The sequence below is a fragment of the Malaclemys terrapin genome, chromosome 12, assembly GCF_027887155.1.
Source record: "Malaclemys terrapin pileata isolate rMalTer1 chromosome 12, rMalTer1.hap1, whole genome shotgun sequence".
NCBI classification, from domain to species: Eukaryota; Metazoa; Chordata; order Testudines; family Emydidae; genus Malaclemys; species Malaclemys terrapin.
The window spans coordinates 36,472,833-36,489,901 of record NC_071516.1 but is presented as its reverse complement, the minus strand read 5'-3'; the positions used below and the strand labels follow the sequence as shown (position 1 = coordinate 36,489,901).

The window sequence follows — 17,069 nt, the reverse complement described above, 5'->3', positions numbered from 1 at the left end:
TGTGGATGAGGGAAAAGCAGTGGATTTATTATTCCTTGACTTTAGCAAAGTTTTTGGTACAGTCTCCCACAGTATTCTTCCCAGCAAGTTAAAGAAGTATATGCTAGATACATGGACTATAAGGTGGATAGAAAGCTGGCTAGATCATCAGGCTCAACGGGTAGTGATCAAGGCTCCATGTCTAGTTGGCAGTGCCCCAAGGGTTGGTCCTGGAGCCAGTTTGGTTCAATATCTTCATTAATGATCTGGAGGATGGCATGGATTGCACCCTCAGCGAGTTTGCAGATGACACTAAACTGGGAGGAGTGGTAGATACACTGGAGGGTAGAGATAGGATACAGAAGAACCTAGACAAATTAGAGGATTGGGCCAAAAGAAATCTGATGAGGTTCAACAAGGACAAGTGCAGTATCCTGCACTTAAGATGGAAGAATCCCATGCACTGCTACAGACTAGGGACCGGCAGCTAGGCAGCATTCTGCAGAAAAGGACCTAGGGGTTATAGTGGATGAGAAGCTGGATATGAGTCAACAGTGTGCCCTTGTTGCCAAGAAGGCTAACGGCATTTTGGGCTGTATAAGTAGGAACATTGTCAGCAGATCGAGGGACATGATCATTCCCCTCTATTTGGCATTGGTGAGGCCTCATCTGGAGTACTGTGTCCAGTTCTGGGTCCCTGTCATAACTATAAAGGGAAGGGTAACAGCTGTCCTGTGTACAGTACTATAAAATCCCTCCTGGCCAGCGACTCCAAAATCCTTTTACCTGTAAAGGGTTAAGAAGCTCGGGTAACCTGGCTGACACCTGACCCAAAGGACCAATAAGGGGACAAGATACTTTCAAATCTTGGGGGCGGGGAAAGGCTTTTGTTTGTGCTCTTTGTTTAAGGGTTTGTTCGCTCCTGGGACTGAGAGGGACCAGACATCAATCCAGGTTCTCCCCATCTTTCTAAACAAGTCTTCATATTTCAAACTTGTAAGTAAAAAGCCAGGCAAGGAGTCTTGGTTTTACTTTGTTTTCTCAACTTGTAAATGTACCTTTTACTAGAGTGTTTATCTTTGTTTGATGTACTTTGAACTTGAGGCTAGAGGGAGGTCCTCTGAGCTCTTTAAGTTTGATTACCCTGTGAAGTTATTTTCCATACTAATTTAACAGAGATGATTTTTACCTATTTCTTTAATTAAAAGCCTTCTGTCAAGGCTGTATCCCCACTTTGAACTTTAGGGTACAAATGTAGGGGCCTGCATGAAAACTTCTAAGCTTAACTACCAGCTTAGCTCTGGTCCGCTGCCACCATCCCAAGGCTAATTTCCTTCCCTGGGTAGCCTTGAGAGACCTTCACCAATTCCCTGGTGAATACAGTTCCAACCCCCCTGGGATCTAAAACAAGGAGAAATTAACCATTCCCCTCCTTCCTCTCACCAACTCCTGGTGAATCAAGATCCAACCCCCTTGGATCTAAAACAAGGAGAAATTAACCATTCCCCTCCTTCCTCTCACCAACTCCTGGTGAATCAAGATCCAACCCCCTTCGATCTAAAACAGGGAGAAATTAACCATTCCCCTCCTTCCTCTCACCAACTCCTGGTGAATCAAGATCCAACCCCCTTGGATCTAAAACAAGGAGAAATCAATCAGGTTCTTAAAAAGAAGGCTTTTAATTAAAGAAAAAGGTAAAAATCATCTCTGTAAAATCAGGATGGAAATTAACCTTACAGGGTAATCAAAGTTAAAGAGCTCAGAGGACGCCCCTCTAGTCTTAGGTTCAAAGTACAGCAAACAAAGATAAACACTCTAGTAAAAGGTACATTTACAAGTTGAGAAAACAAAGGAAAACTAACACGCCTTGCCTGGCTATTTACTTACAAGTTTGAAATAGGAGAGACTTGTTTAGAAAGATGTGGAGAACCTGGATTGATGTCTGGTCCCTCTCAGTCCCCAGAGCGAACACACTCCCAAAACAAAGAACACAAACAAAAGCCTTCCCCCCCCCAAGACTTGAAAGTATCTTGTCCCCTCATTGGTCCTTTGGGTCAGATGCCAGCCAGGTTACCTGAGCTTCTTAACCCTTTACAGGGAAAAGGATTTTGGAGTCTCTGGCCAGGAGGGATTTTATAGTACTGTACACAGGACAGCTGTTACCCTTCCCTTTATAGTTATGACACGCCCCCCAAATCACAGATAGTGTTGGACATTCGGTTCCACACTGGCTGTGATTTCTTCCTGGAGTTCTAGGAGAAAACAGAGTTAATAAGACACATGTACCTTTAGACATACTACTGATTATATAAAAACTAACAATAATTTTCATTCCAAGAACAATTGTTAACCAGTTAACTCTGGGAAACTTTCCCAGGAGAGTGCATCAGCCACTTTGTTGGAAGCTCCCGAAATGTGTTGTATTTCAAAATCAAAATCTTGGAGAGCTAAACTCCACCGAAGAAGTTTTTTGTTATTTCCCTTGGCAGTATGAAGGCACTGTAGCGCAGCATGGTCTGTTTGTAGTTGGAAACGCTGTCCCCAAACATATGGGCGTAGCTTTTCCAGCGCGTACACAATGGTATAGCATTCCTTTTCGCTGATTGACCAATGGCTTTCCCTCTCAGACAGTTTCTTACTGAGAAACACGAGAGGATGGAATTCTTGATCCGGTCCTTCCTGCATTAAAACTGCTCCCACGCCTCGCTCGGACGCATCTGTGGTTACTTGGAACGGTTTGTCAAAGTCTGGGGCCCTTAACACAGGGTCAGACATGAGTGTTGCCTTAAGCTGGTTAAAGGCCTTTTGACACTCATCAGTCCACTGAACTGCATTTGGCTGGTTCTTTCTGGTTAGGTCTGTCAACAGGGTGGCGATTTGGCTGTAGTGGGGTACAAATCGCCTATAATATCCAGCCAAGCCTAAGAAGGATTGGACCTGTTTCTTAGACTTTGGAGCCGGCCACTTTTGCATAGCATCCACGTTGGCCTGTAGGGAATTTATAGTTCCTTGACCCACCTCGTGCCCCAGGTAAGTCACTCTGTTTTGGCCTATTTGACACTTTTTGGCCTTAACAGTTAGTCCTGCCTGCTGGATGCGCTCGAAAACTTTTTCTAGGTGCTTCAGGTGCTCTGCCCATGAATCAGAAAAAATGGCCACATCATCGAGGTAGGCAACTGCAGATTGTCCCAATCCCACTAGGAGACCATCTACAAGTCTTTGGAAGGTGGCGGGTGCATTTCGCAACCCGAAAGGGAGTACATTGAATTCATACACCCCTGCCTGGGTGACAAAGGCTGACCTTTCCTTAGCGGGTTCATCTAGTGGTACTTGCCAGTACCCCTTGGTTAAGTCTAAAGTAGAGATGAATTGGGCATGTCCCAATTTCTCCAATAGCTCATCTGTGCGTGGCATTGGATAGTTGTCAGGATGAGTTACAGCATTTAGCTTACGGTAGTCCACCCAAAAGCGTATTTCCCCATCTGGTTTGGGAACTAGAACCACTGGAGATGCCCATGCACTATTAGAGGGGCGGATTATTCCCATCTGTAGCATGTCCTGGATCTCCCTTTGGATAGCAGTTTTGGCATGAGGTGACTCCCGGTAGGGTGGGGTTCTAATTGGGTGAGCATTACCTGTGTCAATGGAGTGGTATGCCCGTTCGGTCCGTCCTGGAGTGGCTGAGAAAATTGGCGCAAAGCTTGTGCACAAATCCTTGATCTGCTGTCACTGCAGACGTCCCAGGGTCGTGGAGAGGTTCACCTCTTCTACGCCACCATCCTTTTCTCCTTCGTAGTAGACACCTTCAGGCCACTTCGCGTCATCTGTTTCCTGGGCTGTGAACTGGCAAACATTTAATTCTCTGGAATAAAAGGGCTTAAGAGAATTAACATGGTATACCTTAGGCTTTATGTTGGAGGTGGGGGAGGCTATGAGATAGTTAACAGCTCCTAGGCGCTCCTGGACCGTGAATAGTCCTTCCCACAACGCTTCCATTTTATGGGCCTGGAGCGCCTTTAAGACCATGACTTGGTCTCCTACTTTGAAGGACCGTTCTCTGGAATGTTTATCATACCAGGCCTTTTGCTCTTCCTGAGCATTCTTTAGGTTTTCTTTAGCAAGGGCTAAAGAGTGTGGGAGGGTGCTTTGTAGGTTGCTTACAAAGTCTAGAATGTTAGTTCCTGGAGAAGGCGTAAACCCCTCCCATTGCTGCTTCACCAACTGTAATGGCCCCTTAACCTCGCGGCCATACACAAGTTCAAATGGTGAAAACCCTAAACTGGGATGTGGTACAGCCCTGTAGGCAAAAAGCAACTGCTGCAACACTAGGTCCCAATCATTGGAGTGTTCATTTACAAATTTACGTATCATGGCCCCCAAAGTTCCATTAAACCTCTCCACCAGGCCATTGGTTTCATGGTGGTAAGGGGTGGCAACCAAGTGATTCACCCCATGAGCTTCCCACAGGTTTTCCATGGTCCCTGCCAGGAAATTAGTTCCTGAATCTGTAAGGATGTCGGAGGGCCAACCTACCCTGGCAAAAATGTCTGCTAATGCCTGGCACACACTTTTAGCCCTGGTGTTGCTTAAGGGTACTGCTTCCGGCCATCGGGTAGCAAAATCCATGAAAGTCAGTACGTATTGCTTTCCTCTGGGTGTCTTCTTTGGGAAAGGACCCAGAATATCCACAGCTACGGGCTGAAATGGGACCTCAATTATGGGTAGTGGCTGGAGAGGAGCTTTAACCTGGTCTTGGGGCTTTCCCACTCGTTGGCACACCTCACAAGACCGGACATTTTTAGCAACGTCCTTGCCCATTCCCTCCCAGTGGAAGGACTTCCCCAACCGGTCTTTGGTTCTGTTCACCCCAGAATGGCCACTGGGATGATCATGAGCTAAGCTCAAGAGCTTTACCCGATACTTAGTGGGAACTACCAACTGTCTTTGAAGATGCCAGTCTTCCTGGTGCCCACCAGAAAGAGTCTCCTTGTATAAAAGTCCTTGTTCTACAACAAACCGGGATCGGTTAGAAGAGCTGAGAGGCGGTGGGGTGCTCCGCGCCGCCGCCCAAGCTTTCTGAAGGCTGTCATCTGCTTCCTGCTCGGCCTGGAACTGTTCCCTTGATGCTGGAGACATCAGTTCCTCCTTGGACTGTGGACTGGGGCTTGGTCCCTCTGGAAGTGATGCAGGTGCTGGGGCTGTTTCCATTGACTGTGAACCACTGTCCGCTGGTGCACTATGTGGTATCTCAGGCTCTGGCTGAGCCTCCTGGGTAGGGTTATCTGCTGCTTCCACCAGGTCAGGCTTGCTAGTGTCCTCTGGCGTTGGAGTTGTCGACGGGTTTGCAAGCGCTGGACTCAGTGCTGGCAACAGTTCTGGTGCTGGTTGCCTTGCCAGTTCCGGTTCTGGGACTGGCTTTGGCTGTGTCTCTGGGATTGGATCCACTACGGCTGTTGCAGTTGTTGGCAGGGGATCTGGTTCCACTACCTTTGTTTGGGTCTCTGGTAACACAGTTGGGGCCCTGGTGGACGGCTCAGGAACAGGGATGGGGGTGAAAGCTTGCTTAGCCTTTGCTACTTCCAGTTCATGCTTCCTTTCTTTTTCTCTCTCCTCCATCTCTTTTTCTTTCAGCTCCATCTCTTTTTTTTTTTAGCTCCATAGTTCCCTTGTGAGCCTCCTCTTTGGCTTTTTTCAGCTCTTGTTCTCTGCTTTGTCTTGAGTTTTGTTAATTGAAGCAGTCTCTGATGTTTTCTTTCATTTTCTTCTGCTTCTAGTTTGGCCAGTTCTATTTTTTTAGCTACTTCTTTGGTAGTCATTTTCCTGTTTTCTTTTGCTGGGTCACCCCCTCTGCAGTTGACTGAAACTGGAAAACTCTCAGCTCTGGCTGCTGCTGAGTTAACAGAGACTTTCTAACTAGCTACTCCCGAGGATGTAAAAAAGAAAAAAAAACAATTTAGCTTGTAAATTCCTTTTACCAGTCATTTGCTAATTGAACCCTTCTCTTAACAAAGGACCTTGTTAAAAAAACTTAACACCTCTGCCTTCAGACAAGGAGAGATAAGATATGCATCTATCTACCTCCAGCTCGGCTTTTCAAGCAGCTAGAAGGAAAAAAGAATCTCACTGGCTTTTGGGTTTAAAATGATCCCACCTCTCTGCCGCCATGTCAAGGCTGTATCCCCACTTTGAACTTTAGGGTACAAATGTAGGGGCCTGCATGAAAACTTCTAAGCTTAACTACCAGCTTAGCTCTGGTCCGCTGCCACCATCCCAAGGCTAATTTCCTTCCCTGGGTAGCCTTGAGAGACCTTCACCAATTCCCTGGTGAATACAGATCCAAACCCCTTGGATCTTAAAACAAGGAGAAATTAACCATTCCCCTCCTTCCTCCCACCAACTCCTGGTGAATACAGTTCCAACCCCCCTGGGATCTAAAACAAGGAGAAATTAACCATTCCCCTCCTTCCTCTCACCAACTCCTGGTGAATCAAGAGCCAACCCCCTTGGATCTAAAACATGGAGAAATTAACCATTCCCCTCCTTCCTCTCACCAACTCCTGGTGAATCAAGATCCAACCCCCTTGGATCTAAAACAAGGAGAAATCAATCAGGTTCTTAAAAAGAAGGCTTTTAATTAAAGAAAAAGGTAAAAATCATCTCCGTAAAATCAATATGGAAATTAACCTTACAGAGTAATCAAACTTAAAGAGCTCAGAGGACGCCCCTCTAGTCTTAGGTTCAAAGTACAGCAAACAAAGATAAACACTCTAGTAAAAGGTACATTTACAAGTTGAGAAAACAAAGGAAAACTAACACGCCTTGCCTGGCTATTTACTTACAAGTTTGAAATAGGAGAGACTTGTTTAGAAAGATGTGGAGAACCTGGATTGATGTCTGGTCCCTCTCAGTCCCGAGAGCGAACACACTCCCAAAACAAAGAACACAAACAAAACCCTTCCCCCACCCTCCCCCCAAGATTTGAAAGTATCTTGTCCCCTCATTGGTCCTTTGGGTCAGATGCCAGCCAGGTTACCTGAGCTTCTAAACCCTTTACAGGGAAAAGGATTTTGGAGTCTCTGGCCAGGAGGGATTTTATAGTACTGTACACAGGACAGCTGTTACGCTTACCTTTATAGTTATGACACCTTCTTTTTGAGAACCTGATTGATTTTTCCTTATTTTTAGATCCAAGGGAGTTGGATCTCTATTCACCAGGAGTTGGTGAAAGGAAGGAGGGGGAAGGGTCAATTTCTCATTGTTTTAAGATCCAAGGGGTTTGGATCTGTATTCACCAGGGAATTGGTGAAAGGTTTCTCAAAGCTTCCCAGGGAAGGGAATGGTGGCAGCGGACCAGAACTAAGCTGGTAGTTAAGCTTAGAAGTCCTCATGCAGGCCCCCACACTTGTACCCTAAAGTTCAAAGTGGGGATAGAGCCTTGACAGTCCCACACTGCAAGAAGGATGTGGAAAAATTGGAAAGAGTCCAGCGGAGGGCAACAACAATTATTAGGGGGCTGGAGCACATGATTTATGAGGAGAGGCTGAGGGAACTGGGATTATTTAGTCTGGAGAAGAATGAGGGGGGATTTGATAGCTGATGTCAACTACCTGAAAGGGGGTTCCAAAGAGGATGGATCTAGACTGTTCTCAGTGGTAGCAGATGATAGAACAAGGAGTAATGGTCTCAAGTTGCAGTGGGGGAGGTTTAGGTTGGATATTAGAAAAAAATTTTCTCTAGAAGGGTGGTGAAGCACTGGAATGGGTTACCAAGGGAGGTGGTGCAATCTCCTTCCTTAGAGGTTTTTAAGATCAGGTTTGACAAAGCCCTGGCTGGGATGATTTAGTTGGGGGTTGGTCCTTCTTTGAGCAGGGGATTGGACTAGATGACTTCCTGAGGTCCCTTCCAACCCTGATATTCTATGATTCATTCAAACAAATGGGGATTAGAAGTACAGATGCTTTAAATGGCTTTGAGATTCTCCACCTAAAAGTCAAGTTTGCTCCACTAGTAGCAAGGCGAGGTCATGTAGAAGAGGAATTGCTAGCATCTAGCAACTGAAACACAATATTCACACTAGAGAAACTTATGAGGTAATTAAAGGGGTTGTTTACACTGAATGGACACAAGGTAGATGTTATTAATCCCTGGTGTGTGTGGTATGGAAAAACAAGCATGAGATATCAGTAGATCAGGACATATTTGGTATTGAGATAAGCTGAGGATTTCTCAGTGTCATTCTCCTGGATGGAAAGGCTGCAGGAGGTATGAGGTATGCGTCACAAAGCGATTTCTTTCACTGAACGGCTTTGCTATTAATTGTTATATTGTAGAATTCATCTCACATATTGTAGGAAATGTCATAGTTACATGGAGCTGGACTCTGTCTCTGAATATCTGGAAATGTTGAAATAGGCGTAAGGTACATCAGAATCAAAAGAAAAGTATTTGACTATCTGTCTGATCCATCTCTCTTTGGTCATCTGCCCATCCATCCATAAGCCAGTCTTTGTCTCTGGTCCATCCTTTGTCCAGTCAATCTATCTACTTGTCCGCCTGGAGTCTGTGTTTCTGGTCCATCTGTCTAGCTAATCAATCTGTCTGCATATCTATTATTGATACCCATAATGTCCTAGGAACAGTCCACACACAGAGGACTAAAATGGGATTTTCCGAGGTGTTTAAGGGTGTTGGGCACGTAACTTACTGATGGTTCTTCCTGCTCCCTTAGGCGTCTTTGAAAATTCCAGCCTCTCTCTCCAAAATTTCATTTTCATATTTTGACTAGCTTTCCTTCAGCATCCCACACTCTCTTCTGGTCTTCTTTATCTAATTGCACGTTGTGCCCAGTGCATGTTACTCTTGGTGTATGTCTACACTACATCAGCATAGATACGGCTACAGGTTTTTCTTTCAATTTAGTTAACAGAGCTCTCCAAGAAGCGTCAACTGAAGAATTATTTTGTTGACTTAGCTGCAACTGCACTAGGGATTCAGTCAACCTGACCATGGTACTCAGGATGCTAAATTTTTCACAACCTTGAGTGACTTAGGTAGGTCAATTTATTTTTTAAGTGTAGACGAATACTTGGACTCTTGCTTCCATGCCTAATTACTCTTTGGGGACTAGGACTGGTCAAACAATGGGATAAAACATTTGCTCTTTTGAAAAAAAAATGTAAAATTTTAATGAAAAAACTCATCGACTTTTTGAATTCTGAAAATTTCCCTACTGGAGACTCTCTGGTTTCTACTTAATCTCAGTCCATTTTTTGACATTATACCCTCTTACCAACGTGTCTGACATATCTGTGTATTCTCCTAGACCCAACTCTGCTTCCCAACTCATATTCTCTTCTTGTGCCTTTGAGGATAATTCTCTACTTTTGTCACTGTGGCAGGGTGGTCACCCCGCCCCTGCTCTGAGAGGGTTAAAACAGCCCTGGAGAGGGCTACAGCTGGGAAATGCTGGGCTGAAATGCTGGGAAAGAAGCCACAGCTGTGGCCATCTTAATCAGGGCCCAGCTGGCCCTCATAAGAGGGCTGTGAGCCAAAAGCAAGAAAGACACAGTCTCTCTCTGTCTATAGAGAGAGAAGGACCAGGCTGTCTGGGAAGCTGAGGAGGGTACCTAGGGTGGAGCAGTGCTGGGGAAGGGCAGAGGGAGCTGGGGAGCTTCAGCCTAGCAAAGCCCCAGGCTGCAGGCCGAGCTTAGGGCCCACAAAAGGGTGCTAGGGCTGCAGAGGGGCAGCCCAGGAATAGGCAGAGGCAGCTGGTCCAACCCCCCTTGCCGAAGATGAGTGGTTTATAGACTGCCGTCTGCCCCAGTGAGTGGGGGCTAGATGGTGACTGGCAGTAGCTACTGAGGCGAGGTGGGGATAAGGGGTTGGGGGTTCCCCTGGGAGGGGAGACCCAGAGTGAGGGGGTACTGAGGTGGGCAGAACCCCTGGGCAAAGGGCACCAGGGTCCAGGAGGGACACGGGGGCCAGTGGCAGGCGAGACCCCGGCCTGCAGAGGGCGCTCAGGAGGCTGGAGAGCTAATTCCCTGGACAACCAGCAGGAGGCGCCACGCCGGTGAGTCATCACCCCTCTACTAGCACTTTTAGGTCCTTCTGGTTTCCTGTACTATGCTTACTTTCTCTCAAAAACTCCTTGTCTAAAGAATTCTCATTCTATTTTAAGATTAATTCTTGCACCTCAAAACCATTATCTATCTTCAGCTCACATCTTTATCTAGTCTCAGATGCACAAACACATTCCTGGACTTATATACACCTTCTGCATTTCCTTAAAGTGATATAAAATCTTTTTCTACTTCTACACTTAATTAGGTGCTTCTGGAAAGGGCTTGGCAAATTGGACAGCTATTTTTCCTTGGAACATGGAAATAGATGCGGTTATATTTCTGTACTTCAATTGGGTCTGAAATTAACTCAGATGAAACTAATATTTTAATAGATTCATAGATTATAAGGCCAGAAGGGAAAGTATTGACCTTCTAGTCTGATCTCCTGTATAACACATGCCAGAGAACTTCCCCAAAATAATTCCTAAAGCAGATCTTTTAGAAAAAAAATCCAATCTTTATTTAGAATCCACCACAATACTTGGTAAATTTTTCCAGTGGTTAATTATTCTCATTGTTAAAAATTTACATCTTATTTCCAGTCTGAATTTGTCTAGCTTCAATTTTCAGCCACTCGATCATGTTACATCTGTCTGTGCTCGACTCAAGAGCCCATTATTAAATATATTAGTTCCCTGGGTAGATATTTATAGACTGTGATCACATCACCCCTTTACCTTCTCTTTGTTAAGCTAAATAGATTGAGCTCTTTGAGTCTATCACTATGAAGCAGGTTTATAATCCTTTAATCATTTTCATGGTTCTTCTCTGAACCCTCTCCCATTTTTCAACATCCTTTTTAACCTGTGGACAACAGTACGGTTGTACCAGTGCCAAATACAGAAATAAAATAAGTGCTCTACTGCTACTTCAGATCCCTGTGTGTATGTGTCCCAGGATTGAATTGGCCACAGCATCGTACCGGGAGCTCATGGTCAACTGATTATCCACCACGAACCCAAATCTTTTTCAGAGTCACTGTTTCCTTAGATAAAGTCCCCCATTATGTAAACACAGCCGACATTCTTTGTTCCGAGATTCATATACTTGCATTTATTGTTTGCTTGTGCCCAGCTTGCCAAGCAATCCAGATCACTCTGTATCAGTGACTTATCAACTTAACTATTTACCAGTCCCCAATTTTTTTGTCATCTGCAAACTTTATCCGTGATGATTTAATATTTTTTTCCAGATTTTTTATTAAAATATTAAATCGGAATTTCAATGGCAGTTGGATGTTTGAATCCCCTTGGCCCTGTGACAAATGTGGGGGGCTCTCTTTAATAGCTACTAATATTGCATCTGAATCTTTCACTAGTGTGGTGTCTGTACCATATATTGGAATGGCTGTTTCACCTTAGGGGTTTGTCTGGGTAGCAGAGCCTCCACATGTAGGGGAAGATAAAGAAGTCCCTTTTCTACCTGTCATCTCACAGCTGTTAGTAAAATATTAACCTTTTGCAATCCTTTTGTATATTGAACTCTCATGATTCTTTGGGCAAAAATCCCAGAAGCCTTTCTTTGTTAGCTAAATAGCTGTCTAAACTCTCATACTAAAGAACGTTTTATTTTAACTAATGAATGTCTTTAATTGATAGAATGTAATTATCCACAGTGTTTTTTACATGGACCTTGCTGTCTTAGTCCAGAACACCAGAGAGCACTAATAATAATTCATGAAGAAATCTCATAAATGTGCATTGTAATTGATAAGATACCAGTAATTGACAAAATGGACAGGGAACAGTTGTTATAGCAGTTGTGTTCTATAATCAATGCAAAAGCAAACCATTAATGTCTAAGTCTTAAAGAGCTAATTATGGTCAAAGATAGTCTCAGGAGTTGTAAATTAGTTACAAATGTCTCTGGCTTTTGATTAGGTAAGTTGGGAATATTGAAAATAGAATCAAAGTATGAGAAAGGAAATTTCAGCATGGCCAGACCTGGGAAAGAAAATTCTTAAAGGATTTTTGTTGTTTTGAAACAGTAAGCTGCTTCTATTCGGTTCCTGTGACTTAAGAAAGAAGCCTAATTTAGTGTGGCAGTCAAGGGAAGATTAGATGAGACTAAATGTGCATGCAGACTCTTTCTTGTCAGAAAAAACATTTTTCTCCAATGCTTTGCTCCAACTGCTAACCAAAAATACTTTGTTTTAAGGAGGCTGCAGTCTCTATATTATTAATCACACGTTCCCAAAAGGAGGAAATGCAGGTGTCTGAAACCCAGCTGGACCTGCAGGGTGATAAGCCGTTGGTATAGACGAGACACTGTAATCAGGTCCGGGTTTAATAGTGGGAGGATTATGAGATTGCACCCCAAGAGAAGACCTGAGCTTGGTGCACTCAGACAAGGGGCAGCGGTGCAGTTAGCTCCGTGATCATGACAAGCTCTTTTTAAAATAAGCATATTGAATCATTTATTATGGTACTACCTTTCTCCATGTCTTTTCTCTATTTGTGAATATGGCCGGTAGTGCACAGGAGAATCTTACTATTGTCATCACAGAATTCATCCTGCTGGGATTGGTAACCTCCATGAACTGCAGACCTTCCTTTTCATGGCATGTTTAGTTATTTACCTTGTAACAGGTTTCAGAGTAGCAGCCGTGTTAGTCTGTATCCGCAAAAAGAAGAACAGGAATACTTGTGGCACCTTAGAGACTAACAAATTTATTAGAGCATAAGCTTTCGTGGACTACAGCCCACTTCTTCGGATGTTACCTTGTAACAGTGACTGGAAACCTCCTCATCATCACAGTAGTATTAGCTGATGGTTGTCTTCACACTCCCATGTACTTCTTCTTGGGTAATTTATCCACCTTGGAGATCTGCTACACCTCAACCATTGCCCCCAAGATGCTCAGGACATTCCTAACATTCTGGGAAACGGTTCCTTTCTTGGGGTGCCTGGCTCAGTTGTATATTTTTGGTTCAATGACAGTTATTGAATGCTGCCTCTTATCAATCATGTCCTACGACCGGTGGTTAGCCATCTGCAGTCCTCTGCGCTATGCAGCTGTTATGAACTTTAAGGTTTGCCTTCAGTTAGCGGTTGGTTGTTGGGTAACTGGGCTTCTGGCTCCTCTGATAACAGTAGTTTGGACATCCAGACTACCATTCTGTGCTTCCAATAAAATTGACCATTTCTTTTGTGATTTTGTGCCTCTGCTAAGACTGTCATGTACAGACACTCATGTGATTCAATCTCTGTCTTTCATAGTCTGTGCCTGTGTGGGCCTCATCCCATTTTTACTAACCCTGGCTTCTTATTACAAAATCATACTGACCATCTGGAAGATCCCTTCGACCACAGGGAAACTAAGAGCTTTCTCCAACTGCTCCTCACACCTTATAGTCATTAGCATTTTCTATGGGACTGTCATTATGGTCTCTGGGTCCCAATTGGAAGCCAGTTGCCGGAGATAAACAAAGTCTTCTCCATGCTCTATGCTGTGGTGTCTCCCATGTTCAATCCCATCATCTACAGGCTGAGAAACAAGGAGGTCAAAGAGGCCTTGAGAAGGGTTACAAGGAAAACTGTCAGTCTCATAAAGAAAGGGAATGTCAAATAAGGCAACAGGATGGACTGAAATGAGGGAACAATGAGCATCACAAATGTTTTGAAGGTTGAGATGCATCTTAAGTTTTCAGCTGCTTATTTGTATGTTCTTTTTTAATAGTCTATTCAGCTTTCTGTAACCATGTGTATCACCCATCGTGTTCCATTCTATGCTATTCAGGTTCTTAAACCATCCTTATCAACTTGCAGAAGTGCATTAAACAACATAATCAACATCTGCCACTTGTGGTTCTTTTTCTCCCTTTCTCTCCCTGAAGGGAAAATTATGGGAGGTTTTAATTTTATTCTGTGTTGATTTGCTTTATGTCAACTGGTGCTCTGTGCATTTGCCATTAAAGTCAAGTTAGAAGAAGTGTGTCTAGCACGTGGAGCAGAAGGTGGTGATGCTTTGTGATGGTGTGACGTTGCACTCTATATGATTTTATGAAAATATGCTAATAAGTGTGAATATAATGGAACTGGAATATGTTTCATGCAGAAGGTCTCTTGTAAGGTAGCATTGCAAACCTTATAATCTACTGAGTGTGGTCATCCTATTTGTATGTATGTATCATTCTTGTATCTGAAACTAGAAATATGAAATATAACTGAGGGCCTATTGTAATTATGCAAAATGTGGGCCATTAACGGTGGTTTGGAATCTTGATGGCTCCCATCAACCAGGACAATTGACTATAGATGGCTCTGTTTGCTTGCAGGCCTTCCTGTGAGTCAGGCTGGGAGGAATGAAGGCTTGGGGTCTCACAGGACATATGATCATGTCACCTGAACTGGAATCCATTTTTAACCTGGTGCTTTTCCATTTAGAAGGAAGGGTGGGAACCCAGAGAGGGACAAAGGATTCCCGCCTTCTGCAAAGCTATATAAGTGGGTGAAACAGAACCAAGGGGATTTCTCATGATTGCAGCCCTCTAGCTACCACCTAAGCTGGAACAAGGGCTGTACCAGGGGAAAGGATTGTGCCCAGACTAGAAGGTATCCAGTCTGTGATAGAAGCTTACTGGAACATCTCTGAGGGTAAGATTTCATCTGTAATCACTTTCTTACTGTATTAGGGTTAGACTTGTGTGTTTTATTTTATTTGGCCTGATAATTCACTTTGTTCTATCTGTTATTACTTGGAACCACTTAAATCCTACTTTTTATACTTAAGAAAATCACTTTTTACTTATTAATTGACCCATAGTATGTATTAATATGGGTGGGGAGCAGCTGTGCATGTTTCTCTATCAGTGTTATAGAGGGTGAACAATTTATGAGTTTACCATGTATAAGCTTTATACAGGGTAAAACGGATTTATTTGGGGTTTGGACCTCATTGGGAGGTTGGCATCTAAGTGTTGGAGACAGGAACACTTAAGTTGTGTTCAGTGAAGCCTGCAGCTTTTGGGGGACGTGGTTCAGACCTGGGGCTGTGTTTATAGCAGGCTAGCATGTCTGGCTCAAACAGACAAGGTTCTGGAGTCCCAAGCTGGCAGGAAAAACAGCTTAGAAGTAGTCTCAGCATATCAGTTGGCAGTCCCAAGGGGGGTTCTGTGATCCAACCCATCACAGGTGGTTCTTAGATTCTGTGGAAGTTCCTTTCACAGTTTCAGACCAGCCACCGAGAAAGCTCCATCTTCTGTGCAGACAAGCTTTACCCTGGCCAATGCACTGCATCTGAGAAACAAAGTTTTCAGTCTCAGTCCTCATGAAGATTCATGTGATCAGGAAATCAGATCTAGAAATGATTGATTCCAACTGTAGATATTGAAATTACCACTAGGTACTTATTGGCCTTTTTAGGCACCTGGGACCAGATTTTTAGAGTTATTTAGGTGCCTAGTGGGTTTGTCAAAAGCACCCTGATACCCAACAGCCATTGATCTCAGTGGGTCTTTGGTGCCCAGATGCTTTTGAAAATCTGACTAGGTGCCTAAATATCTTTTCAAATCTGTCCCTTAAATATATTTGGAAATCTGGCCTTAAGTCACTTTTGAAAATGGCACTTGGGGTAAAATCGTCAAAAGCAGCCATGTGATTTAGGAGGCTAAGACCCATTGACTTTCAATGGCACCTATGCTCCTAAATCACATAGGTGATCACCGGGAAGGGTAAACATTCCTCTTGTCAGTGCTCTTTGCTGATGACTACCGACATGTTCAACAAGACATCACACATGTTCTGCCTCTTTGTCTTTTTAACTAGCACTTTAGAACCTGTAGATGGACATAGGAGAGTTTGAATAATGGGGAAAATATTCTTAAAGGCTGGGATTTTCAAAGGAGATAAAGGGAGCTAGGTCCCCAAATCCCAGTGAAAGTCAAGGGGAATTAGGTGCCTAGCACCCCTTCTTTGAAAATCCCAGGCTTAGTCCAAAACAAATCTTATTGTTACTGAAATCTTTGACTTCTGTGTATTGAGAGACGCATCAAAAAAAGACCACCACCCCTGGTATAGCATGAGTAGAACTAAGAAGCAGGTTCAAATTCCAGGCAGCACTTACCTTGGTGTACTCTCAGGAGTGGAAGCTGGGAAAAGCTACTATCCACCCAGCACAGGCTATTCAGCATGTGACACTAGCCTTTATGCATGTTCAATAAAGATCTCTTTACTACAATGCTGCCTGCCTGCTGCATTATTTTATAGACAGGGCTGTTTGAAGCCAATACTGCCAGACCTGAAGCTGCTCTGGACCTCCAGCTGGCAGCAATTCCAGTCCTTGAGCTAATAGTTGATTGTCTTCTTGGGTTCCAGTGAGATCGGGAATCTCTAGCTTGGATAAAAAAGTAACTTAGCCATCACAGCAGACACATCTCCTGGTTCTGCGTCAATAAGCTGCTGAATCTATAGGGCTGTCTGTCTCCAACTTACATAGTATTAGCCTTTCCTCCCTGAGCCCTGATTGCTCTGGCTCAGGTAGTGAATGTGTGTAATCTACATGATTGCTTGCCCTTAATGGAAACTTTCTATAAAGTTTCAGAAACAGTTACTGGCCAAGTCCAGTAACTGCCACATCCCTCCTCTAGATGTCAGTCTCTATTCTCTGTACATATGCAGAAACAGAGGATTCAAACTAAAATCCATATCTCCTCTCCACTGATTCTCCCATTTTCTTTAGACTTAAAAGAAATAAGAACATAAGAGTGGACACTCTGGGTCAGACCGAAAGTCCATCTAGCCCAGTATCCTGTCTTCTGACAGTGGCCAATGCCACGTGCACCAGAGGGAATGAACAGAACAGGTAATCACCAAGCAATCCATCCCCTGTTGCTCATTCCCAGCTTCTGGCAAACAGAGGCTAGGGACACCATACCTGCCCATCCTGGCTAATAACCATTGATGGACCTATCCTCCATGAATTTATCTAGTTCTTTTTGAACCCCGTTATAATCTTGGCCTTCACAATAT

At 43.9% G+C, this 17,069-nt stretch overlaps 1 pseudogene; it reads left to right on the top strand.

Annotated features, from left to right (window-relative positions):
- Positions 1–12,562: 12,562 nt before the first annotated feature.
- Positions 12,563–13,671, top strand: LOC128846353 (olfactory receptor 6N1-like; annotated as a pseudogene).
- Positions 13,672–17,069: the final 3,398 nt, after the last annotated feature.